Raw genomic sequence first — 27,607 nt, 5'->3', positions numbered from 1 at the left:
TTTGCCCTCCCCAGGGTCTGCGTACCTCCGTGCTTCTAGTCACTTTGGTAGCGTGAGTTTGCCCTCTCCAGGGTCTGCGTACCTCCGTGCTTCTGATCACTTTGGTAGCGTGAGTTTGCCCTCTCTAGGGTCTGCGGTTTGCCCTCCCCAGGGTCTGCGTACCTCCGTGCTTCTAGTCACTTTGGTAGCGTGAGTTTGCCCTCTCCAGGGTCTGCGGTTTGCCCTCCCCAGGGTCTGCGTACCTCCGTGCTTCTAGTCACTTTGGTAGCGTGAGTTTGCCCTCTCCAGGGTCTGCGGTTTGCCCTCCCCAGGGTCTGCGTACCTCCGTGCTTCTAGTCACTTTGGTAGCGTGAGTCTTGCCCTCTCCAGGGTCTGCGTACCTCCGTGCTTCTGATCACTTTGGTAGCGTGAGTTTGCCCTCTCCAGGGTCTGTGGTTTGCCCTCCCTAGGGTCTGCGTACCTCCGTGCTTCTAGTCACTTTGGTAGCGTGAGTTTGCCCTCTCCAGGGATCTGAGATGGTTTTTGTCTCCACAGTCCACTATGCTGCTTCGACGTTTTTTCTGATTTTGTGCCACTGAGGGCTGGATAACGCAGGAATCCGTCTAGGGGATGTGCAGTCATTCATAGGTTCTTGTGCCCCAACTTGTATTTGCATAGTTGGTACCCATGGGGAATTTCTGACTCCTTGGGGTGTAGACACAGATGCTCTTCTTGATTTGAGCGATGCCTTATGTTTGGCTGACGTCCTTTGACGTTGGTGGAGTATCCCGATTATCCTTATTCGGGTGTCTCTCTTTGATTTTCTGATTTTGTAGCCTCTATGTAGGCTATTATCCACTGGGGGTTCTGGATGTTGATTTTGATTTTGTCTCCACAGTCCACGATGCTGCTTTGACAATTGTTTTTGATTTTTGTGCCACTGAGGGCTGGATAACGCAGGGATCCGTCTAGGGGATGTGCAGTTACTCATAGGTTCTTGTGTCCCAACTTTCCTTTGCATAGTTGGTGCCCATTGAGGAATTTCTGTTTCCCTGGGGTGTGATGGAACCACTTGGAGAAGATTGATGTTCTTCAAGTTGAACCATGCTAAGTCCCTTTCTTCTCTTGAGGTTAGACACTCCAATGATGAAGAAACACCTTTGAAGAAGCTCCAATGGTGAAGAAGCACTAAGGAGTGCTCGGTTACTCCTTGAAGAAGTAGAAGATGGAGGCTCCAAGGCACAAAGGTGGAAACCTTTGTGAAGGAACTAGGGAGAACTTGTTCTCCACGGTTTTGAGACTTTGAGAAGAGAGAATTCTTTTAGAAATTCTGATTTCATTCATCCAAAGTGAGGGAAAATGAAAGGTTTACAAATTTATAGAAGTAGGTAGCTTATGCAGCAAGCTAACCTGATGGAACCACTTGGAGAAGATTGATGTTCTTCAAGTTGAACCATGCTAAGTCCCTTTCTTCTCTTGAGGTTAGACACTCCAATGATGAAGAAACACCTTTGAAGAAGCTCCAATGGTGAAGAAGCACTAAGGAGTGCTCGGTTACTCCTTGAAGAAGTAGAAGATGGAGGCTCCAAGGCACAAAGGTGGAAACCTTTGTGAAGGAACTAGGGAGAACTTGTTCTCCACGGTTTTGAGACTTTGAGAAGAGAGAATTCTTTTAGAAATTCTGATTTCATTCATCCAAAGTGAGGGAAAATGAAAGGTTTACAAATTTATAGAAGTAGGTAGCTTATGGAGCAAGCTAACCTTAACCATGGTTCAAGTGAACCATGGTTTGGTTGGCTTGACCATCCAAGCTAGTTAAGAGGCTTGTGGAGCAAGCTTCTCACTTAGCTTGCTTGGGAAGCAAGCTAGGAGAAGCTTGTAGCACAAGCTTCTCAACTTTGAGAAAGGATAAGCAATTTGGCCAAGACAAAGAGCTAGGCAAAGGTGGGCGGCCAAGGTCCTATTTTGCTCACTTTGATTATTTCAAAAATGTTTGATTTGGTTTAGTTAGGTTCATCCAATGATGATGAGACCTAGCTAAATCAAATCTATGAAAAATTAGGAGCAAAATGAGTCCAATATGTAAAATTTTGCCTAGGCCCAATTCTGGCCCAATTACTAGTCACACCCTCAAGCATTGCTAAATGCCACCCCACTTCTACTACTGGAAAAATAGAAAATGAGTGTATCAATAAAAGAGGTTAAATGGAGTCAAACTCTCCAAGTAACCCACCCTAGAATCAATATGTAATGACTAATAAAAGAAACTAAAGTGCCTCACAAATACAAAGGCAAAAATAAGCCTATACAAGAGAACTATGTACAAGATATTTACAACATATGAAAAAGGTCTTCAAAATCATCCCATTCCTCTTGGTTCTTTTAATGTATCTCCTCTTGGATTCCTTGGCCTTGGCCATAATCTATCATCCCCTCCCTCTTGAAAAGGATTTGACCTCAAATCTCGAGGGTCTTCATGATGATCATCCACACCTACAAATATATAATACCATTCATTAGAGGTGATATTGTCAATCAATAAATGTGAAAGGTATATCCTAAGAGGAATCCTTTCATAGAACCTAAAGAAATTAATGATACTAGACCTTCTAAAATAATGAATAGGATTCTCTCCTAAACATAGTCTAGGTATATTACTAAACCCTAAGAAAGTGCTAAAACTAAGACTATAACACACTAAAGACTTAATCCTAAAAACTAGAACATCTTGCCTAAAGTACCCTATGTGGTAACCTAGGCATTTCCTAGAAAATAAGGAAAATACTACTAAGAAATTTCCTAAACAATTTTGGATTATATTATTTGTTGGATAGTTATGAAAAGAATTTGTCACAAGGAACCTTGAAGGTTCAGATGTTATATCCAACAAATAATATATTCCATAAATTGGGTGCATTACTGACACAACTAAAGTAGGAAAAGTCCTACACAAACGAAGGCTATCTACCTTGGGCACCACCAAGGAAGTAGCATGAGAAGTGGAACTAAGTGAAGTCCACTTCTCCTTCACCAAATCTTGAAGTTGAGACTCTTTTTCTTTAAAAATAATGGATTTATGAATCTCCTCCTCAAGACTAGTGGCAGAATGAGGGCAAGAGTTAAGATCTTTATGAATAAAGAGAATTTTTTTCATAGGATTTTTAGTACTAAAACAATTCTCTTTAATCACAAATCCTTTAGAGGATATTTCTTCCTCTTTACTCTTCCCTGCACAAAGCTCTTTCTTTTTTTCTATTTCTTCTTTTGTTTTTATTTTCATTTTTCTTCTTCTTTTGTGTTTTCTCATGTCTTCTTTCAATTTTTCTTCTTCTTGTTTAAGAATTCTCAACTTCTCATCTAGGATAGCAAGTTTGGCCTCTCTTTCAATTTTCTCCTTCTCTTTTTGAAAGGCCTCTTGCTTCTTCCATAGTTTAAGTGATTTTAGCTCTTTTGTTAAGTAAAAAATGCTTTTAGGAGAGCTATCACTTCCACTATAGTTGGATTGTTGAGACATTTTAAACAACAAGATTTTTTTTTTCTTCACACAAAAATAGATTTTAAGAAAATAAAATTTTTGAAGTGCTTAGACTTGGCACTTAGAGGTCTAAGAGTACAAATTGAACTATGGAGGGAGGTGAGCTACTATCGAGCCACTTAATAACCAAGCCTCTTCAAGTAAAAATCTCTAAACCCCTTTGTACTTTGCCTTGCACAAAATGTTTTCACAAAGTTCTTTTCAAAAGAAAAATAACAAGCAAGTGCCTAATGTGTACAATTAAGCAATGCAATCAAGACTTGGAAACATAAATTTCTTGAAAACATAAATTGCTTAAAACATAAATGGCATGAAAACATAAAGACAAGAAAACATAAACTAGGCGTTTTAAGCAAGTAAACCTATGTAAGAGCTTGGAAAATACCAAGGACTTCCAAGGACCCTCTCACAAGTACTACACGGATTTACTACTTTGAACACTTAAGGAGAGATGGAGATACACCAAAGGCACTCCAAGACACTCCTTAATAAAGGCCTTGTACAAAAAAAGGAGAATTAAAAAGTTTACAAGAAATGAAATGTAAATTTACACCAAATGAAATGCAAATTTACACCAAATAAATTGTAAATTCACATTCAAATGAAATGCAAATTTACTTGAAATGAAATCAATGGCTGCACCAAAAGTTTTGGAAACAAAATTCAGCCACTAATTAGTGACAATTTTAGTGACAGATTTAGAAATGGAAATTTTTTTAAAGCAAAATTTCCGTCACTAAATTTGTTACTAATTCCTTGTTTTTCACAAAAATTTTCTCAAGATTTTGTTGCTCCTTTTTCCTCCAATTCAGCCACCAATGTGCAGCCCTCTCAAGTGTTTCACTCCTCTTTTAGAAGCAACCTTGATGTTGGTCACTCCTAGGTGTTTAGTTTCCCAAAGTTCTTCCACCAATAGAGAAGCAAGTTCCCTAGGTCACCACAAAACCTTCCAATGTTGGCTTCCTTTGTAACTTGGCCTTCCACACCTTCAAGAAGCACTCAACACACCTTAAGTTGCTGGATTATTAGTTCTAAAACTGAAAAATAACAATTAGGAAAAGCTATACCAATTGGTGGAAATTAATGAGACAAAACTAGGAAGAGTTCCAATCAAAGACAAGCAAAAATTAAGGCACCAAGGAAAGGTTAGCACACAAAGAAAAAAACCTATCAATGGCACTAGAGTAGATTACAAAACAAAATCTATGATTACAAAAAAAAAATAAGACTCAAGAACAAGTTCTATGTGGCTGGACAGCTTTCAAACAAACAATACAAACCAAAATCCGAGAGCACACCACACACAATTTTCTACTCCTTGGCTTTTTCTTGTACTTTTTTTTTGTGATTCTTTTTGTAAATTCTTTTGCACTTTTTCTTTTTCTTTTTGTACAGGATTTTAATGCCTTTTAAACATGTATTAATCTCGGATTTAAAGAAGTAAAACTGCTGCCAAAATAATTCCACAAAACAAGAGGTATACTAGTGAAAATGTTTTTCTAGTGCTTCACAATTTTGTACAAAATTTAGGTCAATTTTCAAGCACTCTTTTCTTTTGTTTTTCCATTGAATTTAACATACTAATACCTCTGTTTTGCCTCTGTTTTGAGGACTTAAAAAGTGTTAAAAGTTTCAGCCACAAAGCAAGACACAAAGAAACCTAATAGGAATAGTGTTTGACATATTTTCTTGACAAAACTTTTAATGTGACATCAAAGAAACCTAACTCTATGAAATTTGCTAGAACTAATAGCAAATCAAGAACTCAAATATGTAAAACAAAAGCACATATAGGTCAGGTACAAAGAGTATTTAAATTGCACAAAAAGAATTGACCAAAAACAACACAAAAACAAAGGTTAAACAAGCTAGTCTAGGAATTAATGACATGTAAAGGACTACACATGACTCTAGACAAAACACAAGATTATAAACCAAAAACACATGATATTCATTATCATAATCCAATCACGGATTCAGGTCATAAGGAATAAGAGAAGACTCAACAAAATAAAAAACGCACAAGTTCATAGAAGCCTAAAGCACCAAAACCGGATTGATTCAAGATTAACGGAACAAGCAAAGTGTGAATCAATCAATTCTCATGTGACATATAGGATCCATCAAAATATGTATTAAACCTAGATCCATACAGAAAACACAAGAAGACATGTAAAATATGGAAGAGACAACACGGATTCATACAAAAGTTTAAGAACACATAACCTCAAGAGCACCAAGGCTCTAGATACCAAAACTGATGGAACCACTTGGAGAAGATTGATGTTCTTCAAGTTGAACCATGCTAAGTCCCTTTCTTCTCTTGAGGTTAGACACTCCAATGATGAAGAAACACCTTTGAAGAAGCTCCAATGGTGAAGAAGCACTAAGGAGTGCTCGGTTACTCCTTGAAGAAGTAGAAGATGGAGGCTCCAAGGCACAAAGGTGGAAACCTTTGTGAAGGAACTAGGGAGAACTTGTTCTCCACGGTTTTGAGACTTTGAGAAGAGAGAATTCTTTTAGAAATTCTGATTTCATTCATCCAAAGTGAGGGAAAATGAAAGGTTTACAAATTTATAGAAGTAGGTAGCTTATGGAGCAAGCTAACCTTAACCATGGTTCAAGTGAACCATGGTTTGGTTGGCTTGACCATCCAAGCTAGTTAAGAGGCTTGTGGAGCAAGCTTCTCACTTAGCTTGCTTGGGAAGCAAGCTAGGAGAAGCTTGTAGCACAAGCTTCTCAACTTTGAGAAAGGATAAGCAATTTGGCCAAGACAAAGAGCTAGGCAAAGGTGGGCGGCCAAGGTCCTATTTTGCTCACTTTGATTATTTCAAAAATGTTTGATTTGGTTTAGTTAGGTTCATCCAATGATGATGAGACCTAGCTAAATCAAATCTATGAAAAATTAGGAGCAAAATGAGTCCAATATGTAAAATTTTGCCTAGGCCCAATTCTGGCCCAATTACTAGTCACACCCTCAAGCATTGCTAAATGCCACCCCACTTCTACTACTGGAAAAATAGAAAATGAGTGTATCAATAAAAGAGGTTAAATGGAGTCAAACTCTCCAAGTAACCCACCCTAGAATCAATATGTAATGACTAATAAAAGAAACTAAAGTGCCTCACAAATACAAAGGCAAAAATAAGCCTATACAAGAGAACTATGTACAAGATATTTACAACATATGAAAAAGGTCTTCAAAATCATCCCATTCCTCTTGGTTCTTTTAATGTATCTCCTCTTGGATTCCTTGGCCTTGGCCATAATCTATCAGGGTGTAGACACGAAGATGCTCTTTCTGAGATGAGCGGTGCCTTATGATCGGCTGACGTCCTTTCGACGATGGTGGAGTATCCCGGTTGTCCTTATTCGGGTGTCTCTTTTGATTTTTTTGATTTTTGTAGCCTCTGTGTAGGCTGTTATCCGCTGGGAGATTCTGTCATTGATTGTGATTAGCCTCTTCTGTTTAGGCAGATCATCTTGACGCTTGATGTTTGGCTAAGAGCCAGATTCCACTTGGGGAATGATTATTGATATATTTTTTTATTTTTCTCCTTTTGTAGGGGTGCCTCTGAGTAGGCGAGTGGGGATTTAAAGTTTATATATCCCAGAGTATTATTTAGAAAGCCTCTTCAGGCTTAGCTTCACTCATCGCTTGAGTTGGAGAGCTATCTTCCACTGAGGAAGTTTCAAGTCCTTTGACTGAATATTTTGCTTTGGATGATCGCACTTCCATTGGGGATTTTGACGATCTTGCTTTGGTAGCTCTCGCTGGGGATTTGTTCCATGAGCTTAAGCTGAGGTTTCTCTGGGGAGTATTATTTCTGCGAGCCTCTCCAGGCTCAGTTATTCTGAGAGAGAGTATTATTTCGGCAAGCCTCTCCAGGCTCAGTTATTCTAAGAGGGAGTATTGTTTCTGCAAGCCTCTCCAGGCTCAATTATTCTGAGAGAGTATTATTTCGGCGAGCCTCTCCAGGCTCAATTATTCTGAAGGAGTATTATTTCGGCAAGCCTCTCCAGGCTCAGTTATTCTGAAGGAGTATTATTTCGGCAAGCCTCTCCAGGCTCAGTTATTCTGTATGAAGAATTGGTTTTTTGTTCAGCCCGAGAATACGAGCTGAAACGTCTTTTGGAGAGTATTATTTCGGCAAGCCTCTCCAGGCTTAATTATTCTGTGGGAGTATTATTTCAGCAAGCCTCTCCAGGCTCAATTATTCTGTATAATTTGTTGGATTTTCTGTATTTTGCCTTTTTGTTGATTTTGGCTTTTTCTGTGTTTTTGCCTTTTTTGATTTTGGCTTTTTCTATATTTTTGCCTTTTTTGATTTTGGCTTTTTCTGTATTTTGCCTTTTTTGTTGATTTTGGCTTTTGTTGTACAGAAATAAAAGTGCTAAAAGATTTAGACTAAAAGAGTGAAAAATTTCATTCATTAAATAAACATGAAATTTTGTACAAGGGAAATGATGGGACGCAGCCCATTCAAACAAATACATAAAAATAGGAAAAAGAAAGCCGGTCTTCATTCTTCTTCCGGCGGGTCCTGTGGAGGAGCGGGGAACTGGCGGTGCATCCAGACCGAGAGGTTGTCGAACCCCTGCACCAAAGTGTCCAGTCGAGCATCGGTGCTCTGCTGCCATGCGCCGATACTGTGCTGAAAAGCATCGAATTGAGTATCGATGCTTTGCTGTAAAGCGTCAAAGTGGGCATCAAAGTAGGCCCTATCCGACTGTGAGGTGCCGGCCTCTGGCTGTGGGCTGCCGTCGCCCTGAAGATCAACGTCATTGAAGAGCTCGGCGAAGGCATCGGGGCCGTCCGCTCGTACATACCTCCCTCCTGACCTTGCTATGATCTTCATACTGATCAAAGTGGAGGCATTAATTGGCTTCGGTGCCAATGGCCCTAGCTCTACGCCGTCTGGGCATCCCCAAGTCTCCGCAAGCCGTGAGAGGAGTGGGGCAACCAGGATGTATCCCTGCCTAGATCCTCCCTCTCGTGCCCCCAAGTTCTTAACGTGCTCGAGGAAGAAGTATCCGGGGTTGGCCCTCCGACTGGTGGCCATGCAGTATAATGCTAATAAATCCGGCCGTGTCACCGACTCGGGGCTCTTCCACCTGCCATGGATGGTGCTGGTGAGGATCTTGTGACAGATCCGAAGAGCGGTCGGGAGCCGGGTGCCCTTCACCCCGGCATGATAGTCTTCGTGGCCTGTGATCGCTCTCCACATGTCGACCAGGGTCCACTGATCAGGCCACTCGCATATAGCATCTTGATATGCCAGCTGATCAGTCCTGCTGAAAAATCCTGCCTGGACGTTGAACTCGTCCAACGTCAGTGAGCGGTACCCCTGGTTTATCCAGAAGTCAACTGAGCAGACAGCCTCCCCAAAACTGTTTGTCGACTCAATAACGCCGACAGTGGCCAGAAACTCCGTCGTCGCCGTCAAGTACAGGTGAGAAGGGGGATCAAGGAGGAATCCCCATCCTATACTGTCGAAGTAGCCTCAGACTTCATCCTCCAAGCCCACTGTACGGAGAATGTCGAAGTCGAGCGCCCTCGACGGCTCGAAGGTGAATGACTCTATGAGCTGCAGCCGTTCCTGATGTCTGTCTGTCATCTCACGTCGAGCTGGGGCCCTCTGCCTCTTTCTAGATGATTCTGCCATTTCTGAGGTTTCTTCTTGGGGTTCACTCACAAGCAGGATGCAGAGGAATGAAGATTGGAATGCAAAAATGAGAAGGAAAACGCTTATTTATAGACAAATTTTCGCCAATACGTCCCGTATTGATTCAATACGGCCGTATTGGTGTAGCCGTTATTGGGCAATTTTGGCAACCAATACGGCCCGTATTGAATTCAATACGGGCGTATTGGAGGTCAATACGGGCGTATTGGATTTAATACGCCCGTATTGAAGCTGAAAGGTTGCTTCAACGGTCGTCTTAAAACGGCCGTATTGGGACCAATACGAGCGTATTGAAATTTTTTTTTTTTTTTTTTTTTTTTTTAAGATAAACAGAGAATAAGTGATCTTCTAGTACACCTATCATCTGTATGCATGTATGCAGTATGATGCACCTAATTCTATTTGATTCATTTTTCAAAAGAATTAACCGATGCGTTTTTTCTGTTTGGATTTTTGCCATTCCTCTAGACGGGCTGTGCGCTGCCGATTTCTGTAACCGAGGAATGATGCGTGTTATATTGAGATTTGGTGTCATCAACCAAATGATCCTTCCCTTCCTTTAAAAGATATGTCAACCCTCCTATTGACCACTATATCTCCATGTTTCCACTAGATTATCCTAAAATCGTTTGGGACAAGAGAGAAAAGAAAGGAAAGGTATATTCTTTTCGAAAGTTTGTGTTTTAGAGGGGATTATTTATTTTTTGAAAAATGGATTTTGTAAGAATGGCTTGGCCAAGGTAGGCTTATTGTGTTTAGGCTTGTTTGTTTAAGCATTTATGAAGTTAATCAAATCTTGTTATTGACGTTGTGATTTGACAACTTAGATAGCTTTCCCTGAACTTTTTCTTTTTGAATTCTGTTCATGGTACCATCATGGATTTCTTTTCGCTTTTTGATTGTCCTTATTTTTGCCTAAAACACCCTTTTGTGGCGTTTTAGCGGACTTTTGTTTTGTTCATTTTTGCAACCCTAACTTTTGCCTAGGTCACCCTTTCGTGGGATTCCTAGCGGGTCTTTTGCTCTTATTTTTGCGCAGCCCCCTTTTTGGGTTTCCTGCCGAGCTTTTTTGTTTTTATGGTTCTTGTTTTTAAAGGATTTTCTTTTTATCCATGATGGCACTTGTCGAGGCCAAGGAAAGGTACTCTAAGTTGTCACGCACACTTCCACATAAAAATGATGCGGGTTTATTGTTATTAAGACAATCTTAACCTCATTCATGCTTATTCAAACAGGGTTAAAAATAATGTGGTTTAGAAATTTATTGTAAGCAAGAAGAGAAGCAATAAGAAAGAATGATTTTATTATAATCATAGTGGAAAACATGTGCCCTATCGAGGCTCGGGGGTCGGGCTGTCCCCGAGGAGTGATCTCTAACAGTCATCGAGTTTATACATCCCTATCGGAAGAAGAAAAACACTTGATGACGACAGCTGGCCTTGATATTTGTGAACCAGCCTTCCTAAAGATCTGGCTTAAAGAACGTCGAGAAGGATCTTGATTCCTCTTCGTTCTTTGATCTTTAATGGGGTTGTATCCTAACCCTTGTTTCCCCGGATTATCCTTGATAATGGGTAGCTCCGGGATTCCTTGGGAGTCCTTGCCTAATCCTTGTCCTGGCAAGTATCCGTTCTTAGTGAGCATATGGGCTACCTTCTTCATTTCTCGGGGAAATGTCTCAACATTGGCGATCTCCAATGCTTGGAAGGCGGTTTCTAAAGCTTCCTCTGCTGCATCCACATAAGGTATGTTGGATGGCTTGCTGATGAGTATGTCATCTTCAGCTTGTACAGTCACCAGTTTGTCACCCACTATGAACTTGACTTTCTGGTGGAGCGTAGAAGGAATAGCTCTTGCATCATGAATCCAAGGTCGGCCAAGGAGACAGCTGTATGCCGGAGTAATGTCCATCACTTGAAATTCGACGTTGAAGATAGTGGGTCCAATTTGGATTGGAAGATTGATTTCTCCCACTACTTCTCTTTTAGATCCGTCGAAAGCTCGAACGATCATGTTGCTCGGGCGCATTTGGACTCCCTTGATTGACACTTGATCAAGCGTTCTTTTGGGCATCACATTCAAGGAAGATCCGTTGTCTACCAAGACTTTTGCGATGTGATACTCCTTGCACTTTACGGAGATGTGCAAGGGCTTGTTGTGATTAGGTCCCTCGGCGGGGATCTCTTCATCGGTGAAAGTGAGGTGATCATTAGCCGTGATGTGACTAACAATCCCCTCAAACTTGTCTTGGGAGATGGTATGCGACACATATGCCTCGTTCAAAACTTTCAACAGAGCTTGCCGATGCGGTTCGGAGCTTAGGATCAACGACAACAGCGTAATCTTTGCTGGCGTCCTATGAAGTTGATCCACGATGGAGTACTCACTCTGTCGGATAAACTTTAACAGCTCGTCTGTCTCCTCGGATTCTTTTTCCTCGGTTTTCTTTTCTTCTTTTTCTTTATTCTTGGGAGCTTTATCATGAAGATTTTCGGGAGTGTAGATCCTGCCACTCCTATTCATGCCCCCAAGTCCAGCGATGTTAGAGATATCGCTGTCGACAGAAGAATGGATGTCGTATATCCACGGCACAGCCTTATTTGATTTGTAGGGAAAAGGTCTTGGAGTAGTGATCCTTAACGGTGTTGGACCTTCCCCTTTGTTCGTCTTGATTACCAACAACGGAGTTGACGTGTGTTCGCTTGGCACGGTTGTTGGCTTACACTTGATAACGAACGGCGTGCGATCCATTCTTTGAACATACGCATCGATTAATTCTTTCTTTTTATTAATGTTTATTAATGAATTACTAGGAGGGATGTATGAAATGCAAACCTAGATCCCTCCATGATCTTTGATAAGAATGCATGATATGAGATGATGGCGATGAATATGCATGCATTGTGTTTATTCAACTAAGCATTATCATGTTTTTAGGATGTTCCTAAGATGATGCATGATATTGCTTGGTTTGGATAAATAACCCTTTTTTCTTTTTTGGGTATTTTTATTTATTATATTTTTTTTTTGTATTTTTGGGTGAAAAGGGAAACTACCTATATGAATGTGATGAAGGTAGATGTTAACACCATGTAACGGAAGATTCTTATTCCCATTTATTCTTTTAAAAAGGAATGTTGTATGTTTAAAGAATGCAATGTATGCTCAAACAATGTCACATAAACAATGCACAAACAATTCACTCATCCACGAACAGTCACGAGCGAATCACGAGGTAGGGGTATCCTGCAGAAAAGTGCATATTCAAGGTGGTTCTAACTGTTCTCACCAGTCTGAGGCCCCCAAGGTGCCCCCATTATAGGGACCCAATTCCTCTCGTCGTAAGCCGATGGAAAGCTCCAACGCACTGTCGGACTCGAGTTCATGGTTATCACCTTGAGTTGATGCTTTCCGACAACGGTCTACGGGCACCTATAGACCCATTCGACAACCGGCCGTACTAACATCCACTCCCTATGGCTTACCACTCATGCCCCCGGGTATAGAGGGAACTGTTGTGTGCAAAGGTTTGTGTGCAGTTTTTATTTCAAACAATTGCAAAAATTTAAACATACAACAGTTATTTAAAGCCAAATAGGTAAAACATGTTATTATACAAGCAAGGGGTAATAAAGTAATTTTAACTATTATTTGTTAAAAATAATCTGTCACTAAATGGGACTGACTCTCGAGGCTTCCCCAGTGGAGTCGCCATCTGTCGCCACCGGCCCGAAATGGGCTTTCGGCATTCGCGAAGGATGGTTGGACTCTTTTATTTGTTTAAAAATATGGATTGCTAGAATGACTTATTCTCAAACTGAGACCTTGTCAAACGAGCAATTTTATTAAAAGGCTCACCAATCCATGTTAATCCCAAGCGGGACCCTCCATGGATTAGCGGTTTTCATAAAAAGGAAGGGTTCATGGAGTCGCCACCAATGTTTTACTCAAAACATTGGAAAAAGAAGTTTAAGGCAATCGATTCAAAAATCGACTTCGGCCATGACAACCAGAGTCGGGTAAGGGAGTCGGTTACGCGTGGGGAAGGTGTTAGCACCCCACAGCGCCCCTTTCGGGTTCCCTATGACAGATTATTTCTAAAAATAATAGTGCGAAATTACTGAATTACCCCTATTTATTCTAAACAATTATAACTTAACTATCTACATGATGACAGTTAAATATACACACAGAAAGCAGTAAAAGGAAGGTCTTAAGAAGAAACCTTTGAAGCGTGCTTTTATATTCAAGTAAAACGGGGAAGCTTTTTGGCGTTCCCTCGCTCTACAAGCCCGCTCGCTCCCTCCTAGAAAATTTTAACTATGGAAATCCGGAGGATTTCCCTTCGACTCAGTTCGAGACTCAAGCAAAAAGCTCAGAACTCGAGAACTTTGTCGGATCAACTCTCCGAGTGATTTCTAGGCAGAGCACTGCTCAAAAAAAACCCAGAATACTCAAGAAGAGGGTTAAAACTTAGTGTGAAAGTGTAGAATGACGTCCAATTGACGTCATATTTATAGGGATGAGGCGCAATACGGCCTCTGGGGGTCAATACGGTCCGTATTGAAGTTTTGAACTACAATACGGCCGTATTGAATTCAGTACGGCCGTATTGAAGTTCAAAAAACCTCAATACGGCCGTATTGAGTTCAGTGCAGCCGTATTGAAGTTCAGTGCAGCCGTATTGAGTTCAGTGCAGCCGTATTGAAGTTCAGAAACTTCAATACGGCCGTATTGAGTTCAGTGCGGCCGTATTGTAGTTTAAAATGTTCAATACGGCCGTACTGAACTTTTGGGAGGCCGTATTGGGCTTCATTCCCTCCACTTTCTTATTTTTTGCTACTCTAAGACCTCTAAACCTACGAATAATCATCCTAGGGTCTTCCAGGGTCTTCCAGGAGTCCTTCCGGCTGACTTTCCTTTGGTCTTCGAGAGTCTTCGAGTCTTATTTCCGACCCGGACAATTTTAGGGGTCTACAGATGGTAGCTAGATGTCACGCCCACTATATATCATGCAATATGGTATTTTTGGTTCATGTATTCATGCAAAGGTGTTTGGCACATACATGGAATTTTTTTGTTGACAAAATATAGGAAACATAAAATATGACAAAACTTAGGTGGATTCAAAAAATCAAAAGCATGTTCATATGAGACTCAACCTAAAAAAATAGAAAAGCATGGCAACACCTAACAATGGAAACCTATAATATTGGAAGGCTCACAAGGAACAAAGAATGAGCCCTAAACTATTCGGCCACACAAGAAATCAGAAGGAGTAGAGAAATGACCGAATAGGAAAAACAAGCAAGAAGACAAGGAAGAAAAAGTTTTACCCTTGATGAACCTTGGCTCTAGATACCACTTGATGGAGTCCCTCCTTCCATGGTTAATGATGGTGTGTTGAAGGAAGACACCTTGCCCATGATCTAGGCTCACCAAAGGTTAGGCAAAGGAAAGTTTATGGTGGACAAAGGGGTGTTAGGCATGAATGGGTGTAGGGTGGCGGAAGTGTTTGGGTTATGGTGTAGGGTTGCTCAAGGTTGGCTCACTCCAAGTGTAGGTGGAGGCCACTCTAGGTTTCCTACTCTCCAAGGGTGGAGATAGGAGGAGGTTAGACGAATCAAACCTAGTGACTAAGGAAGAGATGTTGAGGCATAAAATGCTCACTCAATATCAATATAATCCAAAGTATTTACAAGGTGTGGTGCATTGGGTATTTATAGGAGGGGAGGTGTAGACCCCTAAAATTGTCCGGGTCGGAAATAAAGCTTGAAGACTCTCGAAGACTGAAGGATAATCAGCCAGAAGGACTCCTCGAAGGCCCTAGGAGGGTTCTCTGTAGGTCTAGAGGTCTTAGAATAGCTCAAAATAAGGAAGTGGAGGGAAAAAGCCCAATACGGCCGTACTAAAGTCAATACGACCGTATTGACACTTCAATACGGTCGTACTGAAGTCAATACGACCGTATTGACACTTCAATACAACCGCAGCGAACTCAATACGGGCGTATTGAAATTTCTGAATTTCAATACGACCGTATTGAACTTCAATACGACCGTATTGAAGTTCAAAAATTTCAATACGGCCGTATTGCCCCTGTAGGCCGTATTGCGCCTATTCCCTATAAATATGACGTCAATTGGACGTCATTCCACACTTTCACACTCAGTTTTGACTCCCTCCTTGAGTATTCTGGGGTTTTTGAGCAGTGTTCTGCCCTAGAAATCTCTCTGGGAGTCGATCCGACGAAGTTCTGGAATTCTGAGCACTTAGCTTGGAGATTCGAACCTAGTCGAAGGGAAATCCTCCGGATTTCCATAGTCAAAAGTTTTTAGGAAGGAGCGAGCGAGCTTGTAGAGCGAGGGAACGCCAAAAAGCTTCCCAGTTTTACTCAATATATAAAAGCACGCTTCAAGAGGTTTCTTCTTAAATCCTTCCTTTTACTGCTTTCTGTGTGCATATTTAAACTGTCATCATGTAGATAGTTAATTTATAATCGCTTATAATAAATAGGGGTAATTTAGTAATTTTACACTGCTATTTTAGAAAATAATCTGTCATAGGGAACCCGAAAGGGGCGCTGTGGGGTGCTAACACCTTCCCCACGCGTAACCGACTCCCTTACCCAACTCTGGTTGTAATGGCCAAAGTTGATTTATAAAATCAATTGCCTTACCCCTTTTTCCAATGTTTTGAGTAAAACATTGGTGGCGACTCCACGAACCCTCCTTTGCGAAAACCACTAATCCATGGAGGGTCCCGCTTGGGATTAATATGGATTGGTGAGACATTTAATAAATAAATTGGATAAGATCGACAAGGTCTCAGTTTGAGAACAAGTCGTTCTAATAATCCAATACATTTTCAAAACCAAAATAAAAGCGAGCTCGACCGTCTTCGCGACCGCCGAGGCCCGTTTGGGCCGGTGGCGACAGATGGCGACTCCGCTGGGGAAGCCTCGAGAGTCAGTCCCATTTAGTGACAGATTATTTTTAACAAATAATAGTTAAAACTACTTCATTACCCCTTGCTTGTATTATAATATGTTTTATTATATGGCTTTAAATAACTGTTGTATGTTTAAATTCCGCAATTGTTTGAAATAAAAACTGCACACAAACCTTTGCACACAACAGTTCCCTCTATACCCGGGGGCATGAGTGATTAACCATAGGGAGTGGATGTTAGTACGGCCGGTTGTCGAATGGGTCTATAGGTGCCCGTAGACCGTTGTCGGAAAACATCACTCAAGGTGATAACCATGAACTTGAGTCCGACGGTGCGTTGGAGCTTTCCATCGACCTACGACGAGAGGAATTGGGTCCCTATAATGGGGGCACCTTGGGGGCCTTAAACTGGTGAGAACAGTTAGATCCTCCTTGAATATGCACTTTTCTGCAGGAGACCCCTACCTCGTAATTTGCTCGTGACTGTTCGTGGATGAGTGAATTGTGTGTGCATTTTTATGTGACATTGTATGAGCATACATTTGCATTCTTTAAACATACAACATCCCTAGTAAAATAAAAATAAATAGAAATAAGGATCTTCTAGTACGTGGTGTTAACATCTACCTTTATTGCATTCATATAGGTAGTTTTCCTTTTCACCCAAAAATACAAGAAATACAAAAAGGTACAAAATATCAAAAAAAATAATGATATTTACCCAAACCAAGCAATATCATGCATCATATTAGGAAAATCCCAAAAACATGATAATGCTTAGTTAAATAAACACTATGCATGCATATTCATCGCCATCATCTCATATCATGCATTATATTGTAGATTATGGAGAGGTCTAGGGAGGTGCAAAGGCCATTAAAGAAAGTGGACTTCCTATTATACCGTGCTGAGAGGTTGGATCACCTCTGTACCTTGATGTCAAGAGAGGCTCGCGTCGAGTTTGAGAAATCTTATGGGCGAGTTCTCGATTTGATGAGGATTTGTGTGAATCCGGCTTTTCTGAGGGCATTGGTTCATTTCTGGAGTCCCGATCTGCACTGTTTTGAGTTCCCCCAGTTTGACCTGGTTCCTACTCTAGAGGAGTACGAGCTCATGTTACGGTGGCCTAAATCAGCTGGGGTCTACCTTTTTCAGGGGAACCATGTGGCCGTAGAGAGAGTAGCCACTCAGGTCAAACTACCACCACGATTATCTGCTTTAGTGGGGAACGGCAGTATCAAGGGTTGGAAGCTTGCTATGATCGAAGACCACCTTTCTTCCTTGGCTAGTGAGGGAGATTGGTTAGCTTTCAACAAGACTCTTGCGTTAGCTGTGTTTGGGACGATCCTATTCCCCTTTCACGCTAACACAGTGGACCATGCTGCCATGGACGCCTTCTTCGCTTGGGACGTACATATGAAGAGTCCCGTGCCTGCCATTCTTGCCGACACCTTGCTTTCTGTCAGCCTATCTCAACAGAAGCAAGGGAAAACTATCCGATGCTGTACCTCCTTGTTGTATGTGTGGGGCATCACACACTTTTATGCCTCTAGTCATATGGGGACTTTGCCCGATCCTTTGAGAAGTTTTTCGAAGATCCCCGTACGCCGCCGGTATGCTTCCGAGTGGAAGGAAGAGATGGAACAGTGGAGTATTGAGCACTTCACGTGGGTTTGTCCTTGGTTCCGTCCAAACAATGTATTGACAAGATGCGGCAATTATCCAAGCATACCATTAATGGGCCTCAGAGGTTGCATAACTTATTCACCTAGATTGGCTATGAGGCAACTCATGAGGACTCAAATTGTTCCTACTAAAGAGGAGCTTGGAGGGTTGTGTTTCTTCTTCGATTCCGAACATCAGAGGGACATGCACGCCGTCATTAGAGCGTGGGAGAAACCAATCTATGAGGAAGATCGAGAGCTTGGAAAGCCTCGGGTATCCGCCTCCACCGACTATGAGATATGGAGGAACGAGAGAGGGGTGTCTCAACCATCCACCCCTTGCGCAACCACAACCACAAGGAGGTTAATGCAAGAACAAGTCGACGCCTTGACCAAAAAGCTGGAAAGTATGGAAGCTCAAATGAGATTTCTTGAAGAAAAAAATGAAGAATCCAGTTTTACTATTGATGGTCTTCAAAGGCAATGCAAGAAAAAAGACCACGAGATAGAGCGGCTCAAGGATGAGTGTGCTAACCTCAACGAGGAGACTACTCGGGCATCCAAAATGCCAAAGGTTGAACCGAGTAGTCAACTCCAAGAAGTCAACGCAAAGATAGCATACCTTGAAGCCGAACATGCAAGGCAGGCACAGTTGATCAAGAACATGCAAGACGATCTGCTCTTGACTCGATCCGATGCACAACAATGGCGGGAAGTTGCTCAACAACAAGCCGCAAACCTTTCCATTTTCCGCAAAAAGGAAAGGGAGGGACTAGCACAAATGGCTAGACTCCGAGAGGAGAAGGATCGAGCCGAAGACGAGCTTAATGAGCTACAGGCCATGATCAACTACTATACTCAGAAAGCGAAGGAGGCTCAGAAAATCAGTGACGATATGAGCCAAGCGGTCCATACACAGATTAAAGCAATGGGTCGTCACGTCGAGGAAGCCGAAGATGAGTGGCAAAGAAACATGAACCCGCCTGTGGGTTTTTACCGGCTTTTCTCTTATTGTAAAAAATTGCTTCAAAGCATTGTATAAAGTTGTACACTTTCTTTAATGAATAAAACAGTATTTTTGAGATTTATTGCCTTTGCATTTCATAGTCATTCATTTGCATTTATCTCTCCCGGTAATTTAATAATAAATATTAATAAAAAGAAAGAAATAATCGATGCGTATGTTCAGAATGGATCGCACGCCATTGGTCATTAAATGCAAACCAACAACTGCACCAAGCAAGCACACGGCGACTCCGTTGTTGGTAATCAAGACAGACGAAAGGGAAGGTCCGACACCGTTAAGGATCATCGCTCCAAGGCCTTTCCCCTACAAAACAAATAAGGCTGTGCCATGGACATACGACGTCCATTCTTCTGCCGACAGCGACATCTCCAACATCGCTGGACTTGGGGGCATGACTAGGAGTGGCAGGATCTACTCTCCCGAAGATCTGCACGATAAAGCTCCCAAGAGTAAAGGAAAAGAAAAGGAGAAAACCGAGGAAGATAGAGAATCCGAGGAGGAGACTGATGAGTTGTTAAAATTCATCAAACAAAGCGAGTACTCCATCGTGGATCAACTTCACAAGACACCAGCAAAGATCACTTTGTTGTCGTTGATCCTAAGCTCCGAACCGCATCGGCAAGCTCTGTTGAAGGTCTTGAACGAGGCATATGTGTCGCATACCATCTCCCAAGACAAGTTTGAGGGAATTGTTAGCCACATCACGGCTAATGATCACCTCACTTTCACCGATGAAGAAATCCCCGCCGAGGGACCTAATCACAACAAACCCTTGCATATCTCTGTAAAGTGCAAGGAGTACCACATCGCAAAAGTCTTGGTGGATAACGGATCTTCCTTGAATGTGATGCCCAAAAGAACTCTTGATCAAGTGGCAATCAAGGGAATCCAAATGCGCCCGAGTAACATGATCGTTCGAGCTTTCGACGGTTCTAAAAGAGAAGTGGTGGGAGAAGTCAATCTTCCAATCCAAATTGGACCTACCATCTTCAACGTCGAATTCCAAGTGATGGATATTACTCCTGCATACAGCTGTCTCCTAGGCCGACCTTGGATTCATGATGCGAAAGCTGTACCCTCTACGCTCCACCAAAAAGTCAAATTCATTGTGGGTGACAAACTGGTGACTGTACAAGCTGAAGATGACATACTCATCAGCAAGCCATCCAACATACCTTATGTGGATGCAGCAGAGGAAGCTTTGGAAACCGCCTTCCAAGCATTGGAAATTGCCAATGTTGAAACGTTTCCCCGAGAAATGAAGAAGGTAGCCCATATGCTCACAAAGAACGGATACTTGCCAGGACAAGGATTGGGCAAGTACTCCCAAGGAATCCCGGAGCTACCTATTATCAAGGACAATCCGGGGAAACAAGGGTTAGGATACAACCCTGTTAAAGATCAAAGAACGAAAAGGAATCAAGATCCTTCTCAACGTTCTTTAAGCCAGATCTTTAGGAAGGCTGGTTCACAAACATCAAGGCCAGTTGTCGTCATCAAGTGTCCTTTTCCTTCTAATAGGGATGTGTAAATTCAATGACTATTAGAGATCACTCCTCGGGGACAGCCCGACCCCCGAGCCTCGATAGGGCACATGTTTCCATCATGATTATAATAAAATCATTCTTCATTAATTTCTTATTGATTCTTTTCTTGCTTACAATAAAGTTCTAGACCACATTATTTAACCCTGTTTGAACGAACATAAGTGAGGTTAAAATCGTCTTAATAATCAATAAACCCGCATCATTTTTATGTGGAAATGTGCATGACATCTTGGAGCACCTTTTCTTGGCATCAATAAGTGCCATCATGGATAAAGAAATCCTAAAGATGATAAGCTCGGCAGAAAACCCAAAAAGGGGACTGCGCAAAAATAAGAGCAAAAGACCCGCTAGGAATCCCACAAAAGGGTGACCTAGGCAAAAATTAGGGTTACAAAATAATGAACAAAAACAAAAGCCCGCTAAGACATCACAAATGGGTGTTTTAGGCAAAAGTTAGGGCCGTCAAAAAAGGGAACAAAATAAATCAGTGATGGTACCATCAATTGAATTCAACAAGGAGCTCAAGAAAAGCTATCCAAGTTGTCAAAGCACAATCATTAATAAAGAAGATGTGCTTAACTTCATAAATGTTTAATCGAACAAACCTAAACACAATAAGCCTGCCATTGGCCAGCCATTCTTACAAAATCCATTTTTCAAAAATAAAACAATCCCCTCTAAAACACAAACTTTTGAAAAATATACCTTTTCCTTCTTTTCTCTCTTGTCCCCAACGATTTTTGAATAATCTAGTGGAAACATGGAGATATAGTGGTCAATAGGAGGGTTGACACATCTTCTAAAGGAAGGGAGAATCATTTGGTTGATAACACCAAAAATCAAAATACACATCGTTCCTCGGTTACAGAAATTGGCAAAGCACAGTCTGTCTGGAGGAATGGCAAGATCCAAACAAAGAACGCATCGATTAATTCTTTTGAAAAACTGAATCAAATAGAATTAGGTGCATCTCATTTGCATACATGCATACAGATGATAGGTGTACTAGAAGATCACTTATTCTCTGTTTATTTAAAAAAAAAAAAAAAAAAAAAAAAAAAAAAAAAAAATCATAAACCAGAAAAATCCAATACGCCCGTATTGGTATTAATACGGTCGTATTGGAGTTAACGTTAAGAACAACGTTTCAACTCCAATACGGGCGTATTAAGATCCAGTACGCCCGTATTAAACCCCAATACGGTCGTATTCAATCCAATACGGTCCGTATTGATTGTAAACTTTGTACATCAACGGACAGGCCAATACGGCCGTATTGAATCCAATACGGGCCGTATTGGCGGAATTCTGCTTATAAATAAAGACTTCCCCTCCCTCATTTTGCATACCTTTCTTCATTCTCCACATTCCTTGCTTGTGAGTGCATTCCTACAGAGATTATCGGAAATGGCAGAATCTTCTCGCAAAAGGCAGAGAGCCCCAGCCAGACGTGTAATGACAGATCGACACCGGGACCGGCTACAGCTTATAGAGACGTTCACCATCGAGCCGTCAAGAGTGCTCGATTTTGAGCTTCTCCAAGCAGTGGGCTTGGAGAATGATGTCAGGAACTACTTCGACGCCATAGGATGGGGATTTGTCCTTAATCCACCATCCCAGCTATATTTGACGGCCACGAAGGAGTTCTTGGCTACAGTCGGCGTCACGAAGTCGACTAACAGCTATGGGGAGGATGTTTGCGCGGTGGATTTCTGGATGAATGAAGGATACCGCACGCTGACGTTGGACGAGTTCAACGTCCAGGCAGGTTTTTTCAGCCGCACTGATCAGCTGGCATTCCGAGATGCCATATGCGAGTGGCCTGATCAGTGGACTCCGGTTGAGATGTGGAGTTTGCTCACTGGCCGACGGGATTATCATTCAGGGGTGAAGGGCTCCCGGCTCCCGACTGCTCTTAGGATCTGTCACAAGATCCTCACCAGTACTATTCATGGCAGGTCCAAGAGTCAGGAGTCGATTACACGACCGGATCTGCTGGCCTTATATTGCATGGCCACCGGCCGGAAGGCCAATCCTGGATATTTCTTCCTTGAGCACGTGAAGAAGTTTGGAGTACGAGAGGGAGGAGAGTCCAGACAGGGGTACATCTTGGTTGCCCCACTCCTCTCACAGCTGGCGGAGACGTGGGGATGTCCCGATGGTGCAGAGCCAGGGGCATTGGCGCCAAAGTTGATTGGTGCCTCCACCCTGATTAACATGAAGATCATCGCTAGATCGCCAGGAGAGGGGTTTGTGCGAGTAGATGGCCTCGAGACCTTCGACGACCTCCTCAACAACCTCGACTTTGAGGGAGGCGACACCCCGCAGCCAGAGGCTAGCACGTCACGGTCGGACAGGGGATACTTTGACGCCCGCTTCGACACACTGCAGCAGAGCATTGACACGCGATTCGATGCTTTTCAGCAGAGTGTCGGTACATGGCAGCAGAGTACCGATGCTCGACTAGATACCTTGGTGCAGGGGTTCGACAACCTCTCCGTCTGGATGCATCGCCGCTTCCCGGACTCGCCACAGGACCCGCCAGCAGAGGAGTGAAGACTGGCTTCTGTTTTATTGCTTTTTCATGTACTAGTTTGGTTGGGCTTAGCCCCATTTCTCAAATTTTTCTTGTACAAATTCATTTTTAATGAAATTTGCCACTTTTGAATTCAAAATTCTCTAGCAATTTAAATTCTGTACAGCAAAAGCCAAAAACATAAAAAAAAAAAAAAAGGCAAAATACAGAAAAAGCCAAAAAATAAAAAAGGCAAGGATACAGAAAACCCAACAATCAGTTTGCACAGAATAACTGAGCCTGGAGAGGCTTGCCGAAACAATACTCCTCATCCCCCACATCAAAGAATAATTGAGCCTGGAGAGGCTCGCGGAAATAATACTCCCCAGAGAAACCTCAACTCACGCTCTTGGACTCAAAATCCCCAGCAAGAGCTATCAAAGCAAGATCGACGACATTCCCAATGGAAGTACGATCACCCAAGCAGAATATCCAAGTCAAAGGACTTAAACTTCCTCAGTGAAGATAGCTCTCCAACTCAAGTGTCGAGTGAGGCTAAGCCTGTAGAGGCTTCCTAAATAATACTCTGGGATACATAAGATCCCCAAATCCCCAGTCGCCTACTCAAGAGGCATCCCTGCAGAAGGAGAAAAAATAAAAAAAATCAATAATCATTCCCCAAGTGGAATCTGGCTCTCAGTCAATCATTGAACTTCAAGCTGATACGCCTAACAGAAGAGGCTAATCAAAATCAACGACAAAATCCCCCAGTGGATAACAGCCTACACAGAGGCAGCAAAATCAGAAAACCAAAAGAGACACCCGAACAAGGATAACCGGGATACTCCACCAACGTCGAAAGGACGTCAGCCAATCATAAGGCACCGCTCACATCAGAAAGAGCATCTTTGTGTCTGCACCCAAAGGAATCAGAAATTCCCCAGTGGGAACCAACTACGCAATGGAAAGTTGGGACACAAGAACCTATGAGTAACTGCACATCCCCTAGACGGATCCCTGCGTTATCCAGCCCTTAGTGGCACAAAATCAAAAAACAACCGTCGAAGCAGCATCGTGGACTGTGGAGACAAAATCATCACGAATCCCTGGAAAGGAGATATTCATGCTACCCCCGTCGTCACAAACACGGAGGTATGCAGCTTCCGGCTCGGGCAATGAGCGAAGCTATCTCTGGAAAAGGGGTACTCACCACTTACCGTTGTCACAAAGGTACTTAGCTTCCGGCTCAAACGAAGAGTGAAGCTAAGCCTGGAGAGACGGTACTTACAGCTTCCAGCTTGGGCAACAAGCAAAGCAAGGCCTGGAGAGGCAAAACTCATACTGCTCACCGTCGTCACAAGGATACTTAGCTTCCGGCTCGAACAAAGAGTGAAGCTAAGCCTGGAGAGGCGGTACTCAACCATCATCGTCATCAGAGGCGCGTTGATGTCCAACTTCCGGCTCGGGCGTCGAGTGAAGTTGACCTTGGAGAAGGTAAACTCAGCTACCGAGGATGTCAGAAGCGCCGAGGTATGCACCCACCTGGGGAGGCTACTCAACATTTTTCCACCGGAAGACGCTACAAGTCAGAAGGTCGGCACAATACCCGGACAATTGGGTCAACTCCTTTACTTGTCAGCCGATACACCAAAAGGCCGTCCGACTAAGTAAAGGGGGGGCAGCTGTAGACCCCTAAAATTGTCCGGGTCGGAAATAAAGCTTGAAGACTCTCGAAGACTGAAGGATAATCAGCCAGAAGGACTCCTCGAAGGCCCTAGGAGGGTTCTCTGTAGGTCTAGAGGTCTTAGAATAGCTCAAAATAAGGAAGTGGAGGGAAAAATCCCAATACGGCCGTACTAAAGTCAATACGACCGTATTGACACTTCAATACGGTCGTACTGAAGTCAATACGACCGTATTGACACTTCAATACAACCGCAGCGAACTCAATACGGGCGTATTGAAATTTCTGAATTTCAATACGACCGTATTGAACTTCAATACGACCGTATTGAAGTTCAAAAATTTCAATACGGCCGTATTGCCCCTGTAGGCCGTATTGCGCCTATTCCCTATAAATATGACGTCAATTGGACGTCATTCCACACTTTCACACTCAGTTTTGACTCCCTCCTTGAGTATTCTGGGGTTTTTGAGCAGTGTTCTGCCCTAGAAATCTCTCTGGGAGTCGATCCGACGAAGTTCTGGAATTCTGAGCACTTAGCTTGGAGATTCGAACCTAGTCGAAGGGAAATCCTCCGGATTTCCATAGTCAAAAGTTTTTAGGAAGGAGCGAGCGAGCTTGTAGAGCGAGGGAACGCCAAAAAGCTTCCCAGTTTTACTCAATATATAAAAGCACGCTTCAAGAGGTTTCTTCTTAAATCCTTCCTTTTACTGCTTTCTGTGTGCATATTTAAACTGTCATCATGTAGATAGTTAATTTATAATCGCTTATAATAAATAGGGGTAATTTAGTAATTTTACACTGCTATTTTAGAAAATAATCTGTCATAGGGAACCCGAAAGGGGCGCTGTGGGGTGCTAACACCTTCCCCACGCGTAACCGACTCCCTTACCCAACTCTGGTTGTAATGGCCAAAGTTGATTTATAAAATCAATTGCCTTACCCCTTTTTCCAATGTTTTGAGTAAAACATTGGTGGCGACTCCACGAACCCTCCTTTGCGAAAACCACTAATCCATGGAGGGTCCCGCTTGGGATTAATATGGATTGGTGAGACATTTAATAAATAAATTGGATAAGATCGACAAGGTCTCAGTTTGAGAACAAGTCGTTCTAATAATCCAATACATTTTCAAAACCAAAATAAAAGCGAGCTCGACCGTCTTCGCGACCGCCGAGGCCCGTTTGGGCCGGTGGCGACAGGAGGTATCTAGGGTTGCATTTCATAAGGCAAATGTACTCCAAATGAAATGCAAATGAACCCTAGATGCAACTTGGTGGCCAAGGATGGAATCTTTGGGTTTAGATTGGCTATATCTAGGTGCATGATAAGACCATGCAACCTTTGCCCTCCACTTGAGCCTAAGCCTTTCTAACACCAAAAATAGATCCAAGAGCACCAAAAATGCGTCACCCTTCTAATTTAACACCCTAGCCCAAAATTAAAACCCTAATCATCTAGAGCACCCCATAATACAAGGGTAAAATGGGAAATACAAGAGAAAATAAATTCTAAGTCCTAAACACCCCAAAATACAAGGGTAAAATTGGAAATACAAGTAAAATAAATTCTATGACTAAAATACCCCAAAGTACAAGGGTAAAATTGGAATAAAGCAATAAAATTCTATACTACTCAAATTGGGCCTAGGAGATGGATCCATACATGGTATCTCTCCATTCTCCTAGCCATGAACCATGTGATGGGTCTCACATGAAGTACCAAGGATGGTCCTCCATCACAACGATCTTGAATTGCAGGCCATTATCCATGATCATAACATATGGGACTCCAAAGCGGGTGATAACATTTTTTCATAAAAACTTCTGAACGTTGTTGGTTGTAATGATGGCCACTACCTCTACTTCGATCCACTTGGTGAAGTGGTCGATCGTTACTATTAGGAACTTCACTTGTCCTTTCGTTGGCGGGAACAGAACTAGAATATCCATTCCCCAAACAGAGAAAGGCCATGGTGCTATGATGAAATGTAATTCCTCCATAGGTTGGTGCACTAGCGGTCCATGTTGTTGGCATGGCTTGCATTGTTGAGTAAACTTTGCACAATCCACCGTAAGAGTTGGCCAGTAGTACCCGACACGGAGAACTTTGGCTGCCATGGTCTATCCTCCTGAGTGGGTTCCGCATATGCCTTCATGGATTTCGTGGAGGACGTACTAGGCTTGGTCGAGATCAGACATTTCAGGAGTGGGATGAGACACCTCTTTTGTATAGCTCGCCTAATATGAGAGTGTATCGTGTGACTATTTTTCTTATCTTTTGGGCTTCAAGGGGTCGGTTGGTGATTTTCCTATCAACAGATAATTGATGTTTTTGGTCATCCAATTTTTATCCCCTTATTGGATTTATAAGCACTCTGACTCTATAATTCTTGGAATTTGTAGTTCTTATTGTATCACGCTACGGAGTTGGTTCGTTTTCTTACAAACTTGCCAGCTTTGCCAATCGGTCAGCCCTCATGTTGAGTTCTCTAGGGGTATGGCTTATGTGAACTTCTTCAAAGGTAGACTTAAGCATTTGAAAAGTATGGAAATACTGGAGCAATGTTGATTCTTTTATTTGAAATGTTCCATTGATCTGCTCTCTGACTACTTGAGAGTCGCTCCAACATTTAACCCTTGTCACCCCCAAATCAATCGCCAGACGCAAACCAGCTAACAGGGCTTCATACTTGGATTGATTGTTGAAAATTTTGAAGTTGAAGCGTAGTGATTATTCTATCACCATGTTGTCCGGTCCTTCAAGTATGATTCTGGCTCTGCTGCCTTATAGGTTTGATGATCTGTCTACATGTAATGTCCACGTAGCTTTTTCTGAAGGGGCTTCGGGATGGAACTCATTTAAGAAGTCATCCATGCTTTGAGCTTTGATAGGGGCCCTTGATTTGAAACGAATGTCGTACTATGACAGTTCGATCGACCAAGCTACCATCGTGCCTACTAGCTCAGGTTTACGTAAAACCTTGGCTATTGGGATGTCCGTTGTTACCACTATTTTA

The sequence above is a fragment of the Cajanus cajan genome, chromosome 10, assembly GCF_000230855.2.
Source record: "Cajanus cajan strain Asha chromosome 10, NIPB_CcT2T_4, whole genome shotgun sequence".
In the NCBI taxonomy this organism is placed as follows: domain Eukaryota; kingdom Viridiplantae; phylum Streptophyta; class Magnoliopsida; order Fabales; family Fabaceae; genus Cajanus; species Cajanus cajan.
This window is presented reverse-complemented; position numbering follows the sequence as displayed.